General features: G+C 47.5%; 1 protein-coding gene across 11 annotated transcripts in view; it reads right to left on the minus strand.

The window, feature by feature from the left end:
- TIAM1 (TIAM Rac1 associated GEF 1) overlaps positions 1-16,500 on the minus strand; it is a 191,008-nt gene that overhangs the window by 119,228 nt on the left and 55,280 nt on the right. For 6 of the 11 annotated variants that reach the window (XM_054839301.1, XM_054839247.1, XM_054839294.1 and 3 more), the window contains one exon: positions 14,521-14,580. The exons of the other annotated variants lie outside the window; for them this stretch is intronic. The gene's annotated coding sequence lies outside the window, so the exon portion shown is untranslated. The remainder of the gene's footprint in view (positions 1-14,520; positions 14,581-16,500) is intronic. 11 annotated transcript variants of the gene reach the window in all.

Raw genomic sequence — 16,500 nt, forward strand, 5'->3', positions numbered from 1 at the left:
CTATAAATAAGAAATACCAACACAAAACCTAAACCATCTGTGTTTATCCCCCAACTTCCCCCACCTTCACTCTGCACCATTTATATTGGAGAAGAAAAACAGGTATCAAACTATTCTTGCAATTAAGTAGACAACACGGTAAATATTTTTTACAAACAGAAATCAAATTAATTAAACAAATTAACATTTTACAACTCTGTGATACTGCAAAAATACAGAGTATTAAGAAATAACCATATCCTTTGCAGTTCTGCCCTCTGCAACCCAGCAGCAACCAGGAATTGGGAAAAGTACAAAACCATTAGGAAAAGAAAAAAATAAAATGGCAAAAGGTATATGCAGGAGCCCAGTTCTCCCACAGGGTTATATGCACAGTTCTGTGTGCAATGATTAAATAGCTGTAGTAAGGCTGTGGGGCTCCACATGCCTGGGTGCTATGGATGCTCGAGGAGAGGAGGGGAGGAGATGACTCTATAGGAGACGAGATAGTTGGAGAAGTGATTTGATGCAGCACAATCGTTCCTACACAGCCCATTATCAGAAACAGGCAAGCAAGCAGAGTTTCCTGGTACAGCAGTCAGTTTTAGCCCTCCTCAAACAACAGGTTTGGATCAACTTTACATCTGAGTACTTGCAGCGTCAGATGTTTCCGATATAGATAGCCACGCTTAGAAAGCACCAGGTCCCCCCCTGACCGCAAGCAGTCCTGATGATAAGTACTGGAGTCCTCCACCGGAACAGCAGAAAAGTACTGAAGGAGGGATGGGACCAGATGTACCGTTTGGACCAGAAAGCACTGAAATGATTGATCCTTAGCCTTATGGTTAATTTAAACATCGAATGAGCAAAGCCAACAGCTCCCATTTGCAGGCCAGGCAGGAGAAACAAACAGGAGAAAGCCCAGGGGAGCAGACTGCCTCCTCCAGAAGTTTTCGGCTCGGTAGCTAGCAAACCCCAAGCAGGCAAGCAGGTTTGGCGAGCTGTGAGTGACTCAGAAGGCGACGGGGGCTGCTGCTACCTGCCTGCGGGTTCACTCGGGCACGGCCAGCACTCGCCATCTTCAGCCCATTTGAAGAGCCCGACAGGCAGAGCCGCGTTCAGAGCTCCAACACCACCCACCCTTAATCGCTCCCATCAAAATGGCTTCGCCATTACGCGGAAACCAATGTGTACATATACACAGGCGTGCATGCACACAAGCTCCCATAGATACAAAGCAATTATGCTCCAGTCCTAAAGGAGGAACGTATATGCTTACTATGACAGATTGCAAGTGATTGTCTGAAGCGTTTTTCAACTTAAGAGGACTAAAGGAGGCATCACACACCCTTTTGCCACCAGCGCCAGGTTGATTTGCATTCTGTCGCAGCAGTTTGGGGCATCTTTTCCTGCTGGTTTGCTGCTACCTATAGAAAATCCTTTGCATGGCCAGGACTCCCAGGAAAACATGAACTACGTGTGCCCTCCTCCCTATAAGAGCTGCTTTTAGAAAGCTTCAGACAACCATGGCATAACTCAACAAGTCCCAAGTCAGTCTGACCACTGGTGGATTTTAAATCAGTGCAGATGGATAAAAGAAAAGCAGTGATTTCCCCTTCCCATCGTGACCCATAGCACTGGAACAAGAAACAGCAAGTAATAAATAGCAAGCCTGATGTATGGAGAGAGATGCACAGAAGAATCACAGGTGCCATCACGTAGCTAAGATCTGGGGGTTTTGTAAATACAGCACTTGGTTAGGTTGATCTGGTTGTGGCTGCAGTCCTCAAGAGGGGCTGGAGGGAGAGGCAAGGGAAGCCTTCTCCCCAGCCACATACCAAGCAACCTACCCTCCTCCAAAGCTTTGCTGAGAAATGAGACGATGGCCTTCAGGGAAGCCTGGCTGGGGTGAGCAAGCTGCCACGGTCCGGGCTGCAGAGAGCAGGTGGCCCCGGCCACTCGGGGAAGATGCGGCGTGGCCAGCTGACAACAGCCTCACCGAGAGCCCTCCCGGGGAACGCCACGGCTTGTCAGCTCACGCCTGCCCGCTGCGGGAGAACAGGCATTTCCAGGCCCTGGCCCCGTCACCCCGGCTCGGCTGACGCATTTGGATACGCACCTTTTGATGTGGGCTTCCTCTCAAAGCGCACGAGCCAACTTATATAAATCTTAATGCTCTCCTGCGTTAAATGAATAGCAAAGACCTACCGAAACCTGTTTTCAGACAACCTAGCATATTCCACCTGAAGCAGGCTGGAGACAACCAGGCCAGCCACTGAGCTGGCCAGCTGGAGGGTACATCACCTCCAGGAGCTGGAAGAAGTGGCCATTGGCTAAGCCCTGAGACTGGAAGAGGGCACACGTTTACCCTCCCCTTCTCAGCTGAACAAAGATGACACCACTCAGAAAAGCCCCTTTTCCTTCCAGCATCAGCAGGACAAATCCCAGCAACCCTCCAGGGAGTCCAGAGGCTCTCACAAATGTCCAGCCAAGAGGTGGAGACCCCTCCTCAGAGCCTGGAGGAGAAAGGTCCCCACAACATGGCATGGTCCACTGCAGGACAGCACCTTCTAGGCTGTGAAAGGAGGGGAGAGGGACTCCCATCAGACACAATGCAAGTCTGTATCCTGTGTAAAGGTGTATTTATCAACCCTAATTAACATCCCAGGCTTCTCACACCCTGGCACACCTGCTAATTAGCACACATGAGTTAATATCATTTTAACAATGTATTATCACTTTGGGCAGAAAAATGGTTGGGAGTCACTTCAGTACAGTGACTCACCGTGAGCACAGCAGCAAGGTAAGATATGAAGAGCATCGGCCGCATTTGCACAGGGCTACACAGACCGTATCTCTTTAACTATGGCTTACTTTACAAAGCCAAGGTGCTTCAAAAATTCATGATTGTATCTGTCTTATTTTCCACCTGTGCAAACAGATGGCCTTAGAGAAGCGTCTTGTCTCCATCCTCCAGACAACTGGAGCCACTCAGGTCTTTCTTCAAGTCCTTATAGCCATGGTGGAGTTTCTAATGGTCCCAGCCACCGTGATTATCGCCTGCTTTGGTCAAGCATGTTTCAGGACATGACCCAGGGCCCACCAGGCACTTACCATCTGCCAGGAATGACCCAACACCAGTTTTGGTGCTACTCCAAACGTCCCATAACCACAGACCAATCTCGCAGAGCAGACAGGCACTCCAGCACACGTTACTGCGACATTATGTTCCTTTTTCACATAACATGGTAAACTACAGCCCTACAAACGCGACCTGGGCCTTCAAAGTTCAAGCCAGCCCTTGCGTATCACTGTGGATGATGTGGCCAAGCCGTGCACTGGCTTTCATCCTCATAACCCACCTCTCCTGGGAGCAACATCCACGCTTGTGCCTGTGCAGCCTCACACATCTGGCAGGAGAGACTGTGACCACTAAATACCACTAAAGCAGAGGGTTGTCTCTGTGTAGGTGGGGACACAGTTTGGCTCGAGCCATCTTATACTCAATGGTAAATTGAGGAAGAAAGTCGACGGAGGCTGCATTTATTACTTTTTTAAAGCCTCAGCTTTCAAACTGGATCTCTGTGATGTAGAAGCTCGCAAGAGGCCACTGGTGGAAAACCGTCACACTGTCATCAGAACCACTTTGACCCCCTCAAACTGATGTTTAACACTACTTGCCTTCACTTTGTCCAATAAAAGCTTGCAAACAAACCCTTGACAATTAAAGAATGTTAACACCATGAAAAATTATACTAGATTGAACGTATCCATACTCCCCGTTATCAGAAAGATTTTCTCAGCCTCATGTTTCTATTTGGGATTAGGAAGGGAGCTGTGAAAGACAGGTATTGTTCAGCCACAAATAGTTCTCTTTCAGCCTCTAAAAAAGTAAGCTAATGAACTACAGGGTTGGGGTTTTTTTCCTTTGGAGAGGTCAACAGATATATCAACTCATGGGAAAACTGATCCCCTTTGTTACACTGCAAGGGTAGTTGAAAAAGGTTTCTAATGAGCTACAGGGAGTGGATGCTGGCAATGAGCCAGCAATCCTTGCCTGCAAAACCAAGATGAACGACCAGAGGCACAAACGACCTCTGGAGCAAGTATGAGCTAAAATTTAAGGTTTGCGTGCCATCACGCTGCTTGTGGCTGGCAGCTCTCACACCGGCTTTGCAGCGTGTACGCGGGCACATTGCTCACAGACACTCGGGGCACGTAGCTTCACGGGCAAAGGTAGATCCACTTCTCTTTCCTGGGACCGTCCAGGTGCATGCAGGTAAAGCACACACCTCTGTGTATACAGGATTAATATCTATAGAAAAGGCCTACTTCTAGTCATCTAGCCTCAAGAAAATACCCACAAAGATGAAGCTCTTCTGGACACACACACAAGCATGCACGCACACACGTACCCAAAGTCATTACGAGCTTCTGCACCTCCCCAGCACCAGGATGGTTTTATGGGGTCATCTGGCTGCGCACAGTGGCTCCAACCCAGCCCCCCCCCAACCGGGGAAGCAGGTACTGCTGCGACACACCGCATTGCACAAGCCTCACAGCAGCACCCGCAAGCCCCTTCGGTCATTACCGCAACTGCCGCGTGGCGCAACAAGAGTCAAGAGTTTAACGCAAGCCAGAGTTTAATGAAACAGGGACTGTTTCCTTTTTTGATGAGCAGGCTCGAGGAGGAACATTTTATTCAAGACCTCTAATCCAAACACCTCCTCTCGTTTCTTTGAAAGAAACTAGGCGGTAGCTGCTGTCACTTTCATGCTGCGTTCTGACACGCTTCCACCACATCCCTGCCAATAGTTTTAATTTCGTTGAAAAAAATCAGCTCAAAATGAGAGTGACAAGCTGTATGCTGGTGATGACGCTGTCAAATGATGGATATCGTAGGTTTATATTAGTTGTCAAAATTTTTCAACACTAAAAATAGGTATCACAAGCTTTTGGATTCACCGCATTGAAGTATCAAACATACAGAATATTCACACCTTCAAAAGAGCCCAACGCCTCTCAAAGCCAGGTAAAACCAGCAATATGTGATGTACCATAAAAGTCTCTGAGCATTATTTATTTTAAGGAAAAGCAACACACTGCTGTATGAAATCTCCTAACAGCTCTGGCCAAAGCAAAGACAAGATGCTGCACACAACATGAAATATGGCAGCACAAGATGGGGTGCACGGAAAAGGAAAAGGAACAGGAAAAGGAAAAGGAAAAGAGCTTTAGAGAAGAAGAGAAAAAATTCTGCATCCTGTTATCCCAGCTCTTGGTCCGGATCCCACCAAAAAGGAGGGCAGGGATCTTCCCACGGCAGCTCCTCCTTTTCCCTCCTGCCATACCTCATCTGCCCCCGTCCAGCAAGAAAGGGCCCAAAGCCACGAGGCTGGAGAAGGATAGGAAAGCCCAGGAAAAGCAAGTAGGTTGCCAGAGGGCTAACATTTCAATTCAAGGGATGACTTCTCTCCAGGAGGCAACCCACTGACGGATGCCGGCCAGGCAGCAGGTTGCCAAAGGGGATGTTGTTTTTATGGGTAAGATGGCAGAGAATGGGGGGGAAGAGAGACCATTTACAAACCAAATCCAGCTTATTTATTCCCTCTGAGTCACTGAAACGACTAGCACAGGCAGAGTTGTCCCTATATTAGGCCAATATTTATAGTAGAAAGAAAATGAAGCATCATAAGGAATTACTAATTAGATGTTATCATAACACTGTGTAGAACTGAAGCAGCACTCCAATGTGCTTTATAAATAATTAGCAAATTAACTTTCACAATACCCCTGCGAGGCAAGTATTATTCCCATCTTCTGCACGGTCAAGTGGAGAGCGAGTGGTTTGCTCCCAGCCATAGTCCTTGAGCAGAGGCAGGATTACGGCTGATGCCCTGGTCCTCTGTCACTAACACCTGGTCCGGACACAGCCTGTTGACCCAGGGTGAAATCCTGACTCAAAACACACTTGTGTTAAGTTAGCCAGAGCACCTGACCTGCCACCTACATTTTTATGCTAACGGTGAGAGGACAGAAGATACTTGTCCCAGTGTAAAGCCCAACAGTACCGAAAAAAGCACAGTAGTACTGTTTGGTTAAACCTACCAAAGTCCATGCTGTTGCCTTAAGGAGACACAACCTACAGCCACATGCACCCCTCCTGGCACACATACCAGTGCTCATGGCAGGGCTGCTGGCTTGCTGGTTCAAGGGACAGCTTGGGGTGAAAACTGGCCCCACTGGCAAGGAAAAAAAAAAAAAGGCAGTGTTTGGGCACATGGGTTCCCTGATCTGTCCGAGTGCAGAACTGGCTAAGCACAGGGATGGGACATCAAAGAGGAAGAGGGAACCGGGAGTCCTCTGGTTATACCTCCTGTATCATCAGACCATGAGCCACACTGCTCCTCTCTCCTAGACCTCTGCTCAGTGCAGCAAGCGGGGGCTTCTCAGTTATCACCCCAGCCCCATGCATCTCCACACACCTGCCCAGGCTGCATTTTTCCAATTCCTTACCACTGGGATGAAATGCACTTGCAGCCATGAACTTGGGGCCCAAACTCAGGAATTCAGGGCTGACTGAGCAGCTGACCACACACTACCTGGCATGAGCACAACTCCTGTGACTCTAGGGATAAAATCCAGCTTACACCAGCACGAGACCAAGATGCATCCTCTTCCCTTGCTCACAGGAGGAGCACTACAGATGACGACACACCAAAGCCCAAAGTTTTGTTCAATAGCCCAGTCCCTCCCAGTCTCCCCAGAGGAGAGTGCCTTCTCACAGCTCACAGAGAAACCTCTTCACCCTGGGGAAGGCCGGGTAGCAGAGACTGCACCAGCCACAGAGGGACCCCCGCCATTCCTATCCATCCCTCCCACTCTGCCTGAGGAGACTGCACCCTGTGGCTCTGCCATCCTTCCCCCAGAGCACCCCCTGCCCCGGCAGCCGGAGGGGCACCGCGGGCAGGGACAGCACTGCCGGCTCCCTCCAGCGCTTGCCCGTCCCTTGGGTGGAGAAAGGCTGACTGCAGGCACATGCAGGTGAGTCCCCATGAGCTCCTCATGTGTTGGGGGCACAAACCAGGGGCGGGGGGGAAGTTCTTCCACCTCCAACAGATCCAAAGGAAACAACTCTGAGCCCCCTTCCAGACCTAGCCAGGAGGCAAACTGAGCATGCAGCTTTCAGCATGGACTATAAAGGTCTGCTAACTCCACCGGCACAATAGAAAGCAGCCTGCCAGTATTTCTTCTGTCTGTGCACTGCTTCCCTGTGCATCCAACTCTCACCTTTCACTGGAGCAAGCAGGCTACCACAGTATCCTTGCTCCCTCGGCAGCATCAATGCCATCCGCACACACTCCCCTCTTGTCACTGCCACCTCCACCCTCGCTGTGCAGGGGTGATTGCCACATCCAAAGCCAAGTCACTCTCTCAATGGCTCACTGTCTAGCAGTGGGAGCAGGCAAGTCAGGGAAGGGAGTGATCTGGCTGACAGGACACACAGGAGAATGAAGAGTTGCGGAGGCAAACGCATGTACTTTGCTTCTCCAGACTCTCCCCAAAAGCATGCAGTGAAACCAAGGCTGCTCTTGCACAGCTGCCTGCACAGCCCAAAGCAGGCTTTGGGAACGAGGCCAGCTCAGAAAGCTCCTGCTGCAAGCCTTCACAACGCCTTCCCACCGCCGGCCATGCTGCAGACTGGACCATCGGGCAGATCCAAACTAAAGGCACAGTTTCCCAATGGCTGGTCCTCCCTGGGAAGTACTCCGAGCGCCTCACAGAAAGAAACAGTACGGAAGCATCAGCTGCTGTTATTACTTTCTGCCAGATGCACGTTAAGAAAGCAGGCAAACCTGCATCTATTTTAGATGTGCTGCATAAAAATAAAAGATGCTGGTTGACTGCATGTATCCTCCTTTTTAGAAAACAATCTCCAATTTATTTCTTCTCTTCTTTTCAAATCTTTAGAGCCAGATTGTAAAAATTTCTCTTCAGTGTCACCTCAACGAAAAGAAGCCCTGACCTGCTCCTGGGATGAGAGCACCACACAGGAATCACACTGTTCAGTTAATACGTCTCTCCTAGGGGGCCCCGACCTGACACCCCTCACTCACAGCCTGACCCAAAGCCCTCCGACGTGAGCAGAGATCTTGACTTCAGGTTCTGCCCTGAGGGCTACCACCACTGACTTTCATGGGATGACTCGAGGTTATAACCACCACAGCTGGCAGACAGGGCTGGCACAACTGGACTTGTCATCCCCCAGAGGTCTCACAGAGATTTAAGGAAATATGGCTCTCCGGTTTGTGTCTTAGTGCCTTCCTTTTCTCTCCTTTTCTGTTAATGTGTTCTAGCTACTTTAGAGACCTTTTTCCCTTTTAAAAACCCACATCAAGTTATTTAATTGAAATACTAATACAATTTTATCAGGAAGTATATGTGATTTTTCTACTTTTTCTGTTTACACTCCCCTTGCTCATTGCCATGACACAACATCTCATAGAACTATACTTCCATCTACTTGTTTGCCAGTGCTGCACCCCTCAAAATGAACAAACCTTTAATTTCAAGGCATAGTTTGTATCCATCTACATTCGCTGTCACGCATCCATATTGGTGGTGCCCATGCCAAGTCTGGGTACACTGTGTTACAGTGGCCATAAAGTGAATCGCTGGCAGTGCTGTCGGCATATACAGAGTTCTTCACCATGAAGATGCTCAAGGTGAAAAGTGAAGTGGGATCATGTTTTCTAGAGAGGTTGTGCAGGCTCTGTCCTTGGAGGTTTTCAAGATCTGCCTGGAAAAGAGCCCTGAGCAGCCTGGTCCAATCCCAGAGCTGGCCCTGCCTTGGGCAGGGAGCTGGACCAGAGACCCCCACGTGTCCTTTCCCACCTGAGCGACTCTGACTCATTGATCCCAGGCTCAGGGGCACCCTCCCAAACAATTATCAATCAAATGTCTGGCAGAGAGGGAAAAACTCCACATCAAGAGCAGATGAGCCTCTCATCAGTGTTGGGTCCACCCAGCTACACTGCCTTGAAACCCCCTCCTGGTTCGTGGAAGGGTTTGATCCAGTCAAACCATACCCATGGCCACAATGGCTGGATCCTCCTCCCCCCACACTGGCTGTCAAACATGCCTACCAACCCAGCTCTAGGGCCACCCACAGCATCCCCAACCTGTTTCAGTCCAACAGAGCTGAGGATGCACTTAAGCAAACAGGTCTCAGCTAAACTGGACGACAGTAAGTGCCAAAATGGCAGAAGCACTCACAAAAGTGGTTTCACCAGCAAACCTGAAAGCCACTGACTTCCAACAGAGGTTTATAGTACTACCCGGTGGCAGCAGGATGGCAACATCCTGTGAGTCCATAGCAGTCTGCCGAGCACACCTCTATTTATACCCTTGTTCCTCACCCAAAACTGAACAAATTTGGGGGATTTCTGTACATAGCTTGGAGGCCAAAAGCAAAGCGTGGCAGAAGCATGCTAAGATAGGATAGTATCGAGAAATGCCACTGGTGCATTTTGCTTTGAAAAGCATCAAAATTACAGGAAATTATTCAGACTCCCTTTATTAAGAAAACAAGAAACCGAGAAGCATGACCAGGAAATGCTGTTTAAAAGTTGGCTCTTTTTCATGGTTAGCAGGCAAGGAAAGGAGGTGCAGAACAAGAGCAGGTGGAAAGCATGAAGCGACTGGGAGTGCCTTCTCTGAATTGCAATCTGAAGTCTTTGGCTTTCTTTTGATACCAGTAAATTTAAAAGAAAATAAAAAGTCTCCAAATCTTGTTCCAAACTACCGTTTGGAAGAAGCCCACAGCTTGTTATGGAAAAAGCAGGCAGAGAATATATGGTTTGTGATACTCAAACAACAGCCCTGCTCCTGCAAGCCTGCTCCTGAGTATTTGCAAACCGGTGGCAACACTGACAGACAATACATATACATTGGTATACGTTCATGGTGTTACACACTCACCTTTGGAAGACCTGCATTAAGGTCTGACCTGAGCCTGCTGCTTCTAACTCCATTGCACAAATGTCTTTTTTGAATGCTCAGAGATGCATAGTTTCTCTCAGTGATCCCTAAGACTAAGAGTTCATATACAGATTAACTGCTTAAGCAAGTTCAAGGGCAGAAACCTGGTCTCTTTTACTGGCAAAAGCCTTGTACTCTGAAAATCACCATTGTTCTATAACTGCTGATTAATTTTCCTCATTTGTACTTTTTTCCCCCCTCTTTTAAAGTCCTGCCTGTTCCTTTTATTTCTTATGAGGCTTCTCAGTATTTGTCTGTTACTTGAACATTAAAGCCTGATCTGTGATTAAACACACCATTTGGGAGGTGGACTGCAATGCTGCCTGCTGTCACTGTTCCAACTGTAAGAAGCTCTGGGAGACAGCAGCATATCAGGGCAGATCCTTCTCTGCATAAGTCTGTGTGACCAAAGTTATTTCTCACTCTCTTCAATCCCCATGTCCCCAAAAAAACCCTGATTAATACATAGTGGGACAGCTGCATGGTATCAATAGTGGTGGGTATGTATTAAAGTGGCAATAAATTGGGCAGCGGCAGGGAGAACATCAAAACACGTTGCAAAGCAATTAAAATAGTTCAGTTTCATCAGTTGCATTAAGTGCACACAAGCAGTAATCAGAGCTTGTATGCTTAAGTATGTCAAGAATGCTGCACTCAGTAACTTGAAGAAATTACTTTTATAAGTTGGCCTACTTCCCCTATTATAGCTGTACTCAGCAGATAAGGGAACTCTTCAGACTTAAATGACCACGTTCCACATTTCGGGGCTCTGCAAAAACCAGCTGAGCTATCTGGAGGCCAGCCGAGGCCAGGCCAGCTGAAGTCAGGCCAGCACAGAGGGTGTGATCATCAATCTGCTTGCCCATTTCAATGACACAGTCAGCCGCAGGAAAAGGGAGCCTCCTGCATCAGCCATGGATGAAAGTCCTGGAGAGACCCCTGCAAAAGCAGAACAAAAAGCACAGAAGGCCTCGGGTCTCCTGCACTCTTCCCATCAGCATGAGTGATCCAGAGCCTCTCCAGGGAGATGTCTCCTCTTCTTCACTCTCCACCCCACTTTCAGCATGGATCTCTGGCTGGTCCCTAAAGCAGGTATCTCCTGGGACATCATCTTGCATGACACAAGTGAAGAAGCTCTCAAATCCACAGCAAAAAAACACAACCCCATAGCTAGCAAGGAAGGGTTAATCAAAAATGTCCATCTATCACTGGGCTGTGGAGTGAAGGATCCTAATGACACAGATTGCTGAGGCCATGAGAGCACTAAACAGGTTCCAAGACACCTTCTTTCTCCTCAAACCTCCTCAAAAATGACACAGCCAGATAACGCAGAAGGGCAGAGACCAAAGAGCATAGAGCCCCAGCCATATGTGTCCTAGAACAGGGAAAAGGAGGGGCAGACCTCCGAGTGGTTGCATATTTACGCAGTAACAACAACACTTGAGAAATTATTCATTGCAGGCAGCATCCAGATGCATAGCTCAGAAGCAGGATGCACTAAAGCACTCAGAGACACACTTGTGTCAGAAGCAGGATGCTGCAAGCAGAGGATGCGAGTGCTGCAGAGCAAGTAGCAGACCCTTCAAAGCAGGAGCCCTTCCCACCGCAGCTCAGGGCCTGAGACCTCAGGGCAATACCAGGAGAATCAGGAAGGACTGGTCCAAAGTACACCATGGAGAGGTCCAAGCTTTGCAAAATGTTTCATTAAAGTCTTTCCCTCTCTTCAATCAGCCTTCAGCAGAATGCAAAAGTGCCAGGAAGTGGCTGGCTTCCCAGTACTGTCCCAATGCACTGGCAAGGAGAGATTGCAGACAGCGGGAGGAAGCACCAGGCTGCAAGAGAAGTTTTCCCCTCTATGTCAAAGCTTCCAAGGGACATCATTGCTCATGAACTAAGAAAAACTTGCTCTGCACAAGAGGAAATCCTGTTGAATTTGTGCTCCATGGGCTGCCCATGACCTCCACTTCTCCCTTTTAGTCTCATTAAGCAGGGTGCAGCAAAGCCTTTTAGGCAGCCTTAGAATGTGTCCGTCGGTCCTCAGCAAAAGATTTAGCCACGGGATTGACTTTAGACACATGAAAAACGCACTTGATTTTAACCAGAGTTCTGGTACCTGCTTAAAGTTGACCATCATGCTTATAGGTTTTGCTACATAGGAGTGAATGGTGACACATCTTCACTTCAAGAGGCACCGAAAGCCGGGCAGACTGCTGCTAGCCAGCACTCTGCTGCAGGCGGGCAGTCAGAGGTTCTGCGAGATAATAAAGAAACATGCCAAAGGAAATGTAGGTGGCTGCATCCACCCTAGCACCTTTCAATTCATCACACCCAAACTTCATTAATTAAAATAAGGATGTGCAGTAGCCACAGCACACCTTCGCTGTTAAGTCAGCTACAGCAGAGCTTGTGGTAAGTAAAGGACAGCAAGATCTATGATGCAACTTTATTAAATGCAGTGTCTCCAGGCTGGGCTTTCAGTCAAAATCAATGTATTCAGGTGCTGCTATGGTTATGGCTGTAATTTCACACATCATCTGAACCATCTCTTCCCCACTAAGAGGGGAGAGACGTGCACTGTTGGCCAACGGCACCCCCATGCAGCCACCTGCCCCCCCATCCCTGCCCTTCCTTGCCCCACTTAAACTACTCCACATTAGGGCTGCCACATCCTGCCCACAAATTTCCACCTCCAGCCAGCCACCAGCCCTCTTCTAGCACCCCAGCTGGCCAAACGCAGCCACAAAATGCAGCTGGCCAAAAAGCCACATTTTTATTTTTTGGCCATTCTGGCTCCCTACTGTGCAATGAAGGAAGGCACCTGTGCCGCTGCAAGGAGGGGAGCAGCAACACGTGGCCCTGATTAAAAGGGCTCAGAGCCATGCCCCCACTGCTCAGAGTGAAGCACGCACGGCAGGGAAATGGGGCTGGTTTATGGCTAACATAAGGCTACACGGTTTATATACTGGATCAGTACCTTGGTCTGATTCACGACCACCCTGGCGATGCAACTGCGTGACAGGGCAGGATGCTCCAAGCTGCAAATGCCGAAGACTTGCTCTTACAAAACCCAAGCCATACACAAGCATGAAAAGTCACATATGATATTCCCCTTCCCACACAAAAAAAAAAAAAAAAAAAAGAATTAACTTTTGGGTTTGCCATGAAAGATGCAACAGCCTTCGGAGTAGCAGCCCCTTTGACATTAGTCAATATTTGACATGATGAAATGGGAGAGAAGGGAAGACATAATGAAGAGGAAGCCTTGCACATTTTTCTTTTTTAAGATGCGCTGTCAGTCTATATCCTCAATAACTGTCTGTGCATCTCTTTATAACATAAATGTCAGCCTTGTGGTGGATTGGAACCTTGAGATTACTGCACTGGCAGAATTAACGTATTAGACATAAAAATTATAACATTTCATTATCCATTGTAAACTGCACGTGCTTTCACGCTAGGGAAACTGGAAATATCACCCAATTTCGTTTTGTGTTAACTGACTTTTCTGCCACATATTCACATATTGGGGCATTCAGTTTGATGACTATATCAAACTATACCAGTCTTCTAGTTTCATTCTTCTTTCTCTATGATGCTGACACTTTTTTAAATCAATTTTTTTGTTCTGTTTTTCTGGTTTTGTCTCTATGAAGGTACCACACCACAAAACCACTCAGTTGAAAAAAACTTACTCTGCAACAAACAAAACGGATCATATTTGTCAAGCTGAAAACACACCAGAAGAAACCTATCCTGACCTCTGAAATAAGGGTAGAAGGTAAAATGGAGGTAAGAAAACCTCAGACGCAACAGGCAAGGCTTCAGCTCATTTATAGGCACGCTAGGGTCTATGGTCAATAATGAGGCACTAAAGAACAGAATCTGTTTCCTTCTGTGGTTTAAACTCCCTGTATTTTTCCTTCCCACTACTAGGCTGGCTGCAAATTCAAAGATTTGCATAAGCCACAGATTTTGTCTGTCTATTTGGAAGGTCAAAAATTAGAAGCAGCACAAACACACATGACAAATAGGCCAGCTGGCAGCAATTTGGAGTGACCACATGGAGGAAGTGCGGAGAAGAATGAGGGCAGGAGAGGAGCCTTTAAAAGCCTGGGTCATACATATATTGCAAGTTACAGGGTGCCTCAGGGGAAATTTTTTGTCTTTTTATATCTTTGCAAAGATTAGTGACCATTTATCCAGATTTAGCGCTGTCATGTTTCTATAAACATTTCTGAATATACTTTCTTTGATAAAACATGCAGCTGCTGACATGATTTTTTGTACAAACATTTCACTATATATTGCATTGCATATTTCAAAAAGCCTTAACATTTTTATTTCCAAGGGACTACTTATTCTCCTCTGCAGACTATGGAGCATTGCCCTAGGACAGAGAAATGAAGAGACAAGTACGCAGAGCAGAAGGAGGGTGAGCAGGAGCTGCAAACAGATACAATAGTAAAAGTCTTTACCAAAACCACTCTGGTCATTACTCACATCGGGGCGTTACAGAAGTAAGTAGGAAGGTAGGGAAACATCTGATGTCCCGCGCAGCTTCTGGAACGGAACAGAAAGAGTAACAGGTCAGCTTCAAACATCAAGCCAGATGCACACAGCTGGTGGTAATCTGCATGACCCTCATTACCTGCACAGACCTCTGCCAAACGACAGCAGCCAAAGAGCTGGCCAGATCTTTATTACTAACATCAGCTCAACCTATTAATGCAGGGGGGGAAATAATTCAACTCCAAATTGCTTCTCACTATTTATTGCTGTTTTTATTTTGCCAGAGCCACAAAACCCAATGAAGTCAGTTTAGTTTCCCCTCGGTTTGCAGTCAGTCAGCTCCAGGCACCCAGGGCTGCCAGTCCTGCAGGGAACATTTACTTGTTTAAAAGCAACTCTTTCCACTGGACTTGGGTTTAGCTGATTGTATCATTTCTATTGATCTTGAGTTTTATAAAAAGCTTGGCTCCCGATTGCATGCTGTCAGCAAAATTACACTTGGGGGCCAAATTTGGTTTAGTCTGGCTCTCACAAAACAATAAATGGGAAGCACTGACATAGGTTTAAGGAAGTAAAACAGAATGCATTTAAAAAAATAAATCTCTAGAATGCCTGTTCAACTGAAGTAGTAGAAAATCACTTATCCCCAGCAAATATCACCATTGCATGCTGTTGAGAGATTGGAAACATGAGTTGATTGACGACTCCCTGAGCACCATCCAACTGAGATTTTCTACAGCCCTTCTTCCTGACCAACCCTCTTCACATCACCTCAAAACACAGGTTTGTGGGAGGGAGAGCCTGCTGATGGCTCATTATTTAAAATGATTGTTTTCCCACAACAAGAAAAAGGGAAGAGGAGAGCTTCCCGTTGCTATTCGACCCACCACAATGCGCTGAGCCCTTTCAAAACCCTCGCAGGCTCTAAATGCTATAGATGACGTAACGTCATCAGACATCTGCCAAATAAATAAGCAAGCTCCAACGTGCCTCCCTCCAAACCTGCAAAGCAATTTCCATCCCAGTACAGGAACTTGTACCGGGGTTTAATACTCTCTTCATATATCCCCTTCCACAAAGAAAATCTGTGCCTGCTGCTACAGGAACACGCTTAATCCCTGTAAGCAGATGTCAGCCTCCAAAGCTGAGAAAATGACTTTGTTCTTTAGGATCAGGGAATTTAAAATGCAAGAAGTTGAAATGCCCTGATGAATTTGGTAACTTAAACCCTGAGAGGAAGCACCTGCTTTCTGAATAGCCTCCCAATTAAAAGCCCGCCGCTGTTTTATACATCCATAATTCAACATGAACGGTCTTTTGCTAGTTGACAATATATCAGCCATGGTCAAAGAGCAACACAGCTGAAAAGGAGAGGAGGGAGCTGCTGAGAGCAAACAGCCCGAATCCCACAGCATCGCCCCGTGTAGCAGCTCTCGGATGAAAACTTTCTCAAGCCAGGGTTGCCCCACAAGGATCCACCAAACTCCGCACAAGCTCCACCAACCACCCCAGAGAGATGCCAAGTCGCCCCAGCGATAGATTCGGGGCCTGGAACCACGTGTCAGATGTACCGTCAGTCCTCCCCTCTCCCTGCAACTCACCATGGTTTCCCGCTCACAGATGTAAAGACATGTCCCTTCACTATACAGCAGGTAAAGAAAGGCTCCAGTATGCTACAGGTAAACTACAGTAAATTCTCATTTATTCACACCAGCACTGGCAGGGATGGGGAGGGGAAAACCAAACAAAAAAAACATAGGGGATTTTCATCAAAAAGTAAACAAAAATAGAAGCCAAGAGCACAGGAGAACAACCAGTCTGCCTGGAGGATTAGCAACCGCAACAACAAAAAGCAAGAAACAGTAGCAATCCCCTTAGCTGAACTAGAAATAAAGCGGGCAGGCTTCCCATCGCAGCTTGCTTGCCACCGTGCCACCCAGGGTGAAAGGCGGCAAGGCTACAGCAGAGGCT

The sequence above is a fragment of the Grus americana genome, chromosome 1, assembly GCF_028858705.1.
Source record: "Grus americana isolate bGruAme1 chromosome 1, bGruAme1.mat, whole genome shotgun sequence".
Classification (NCBI taxonomy): Eukaryota; Metazoa; Chordata; class Aves; order Gruiformes; family Gruidae; genus Grus; species Grus americana.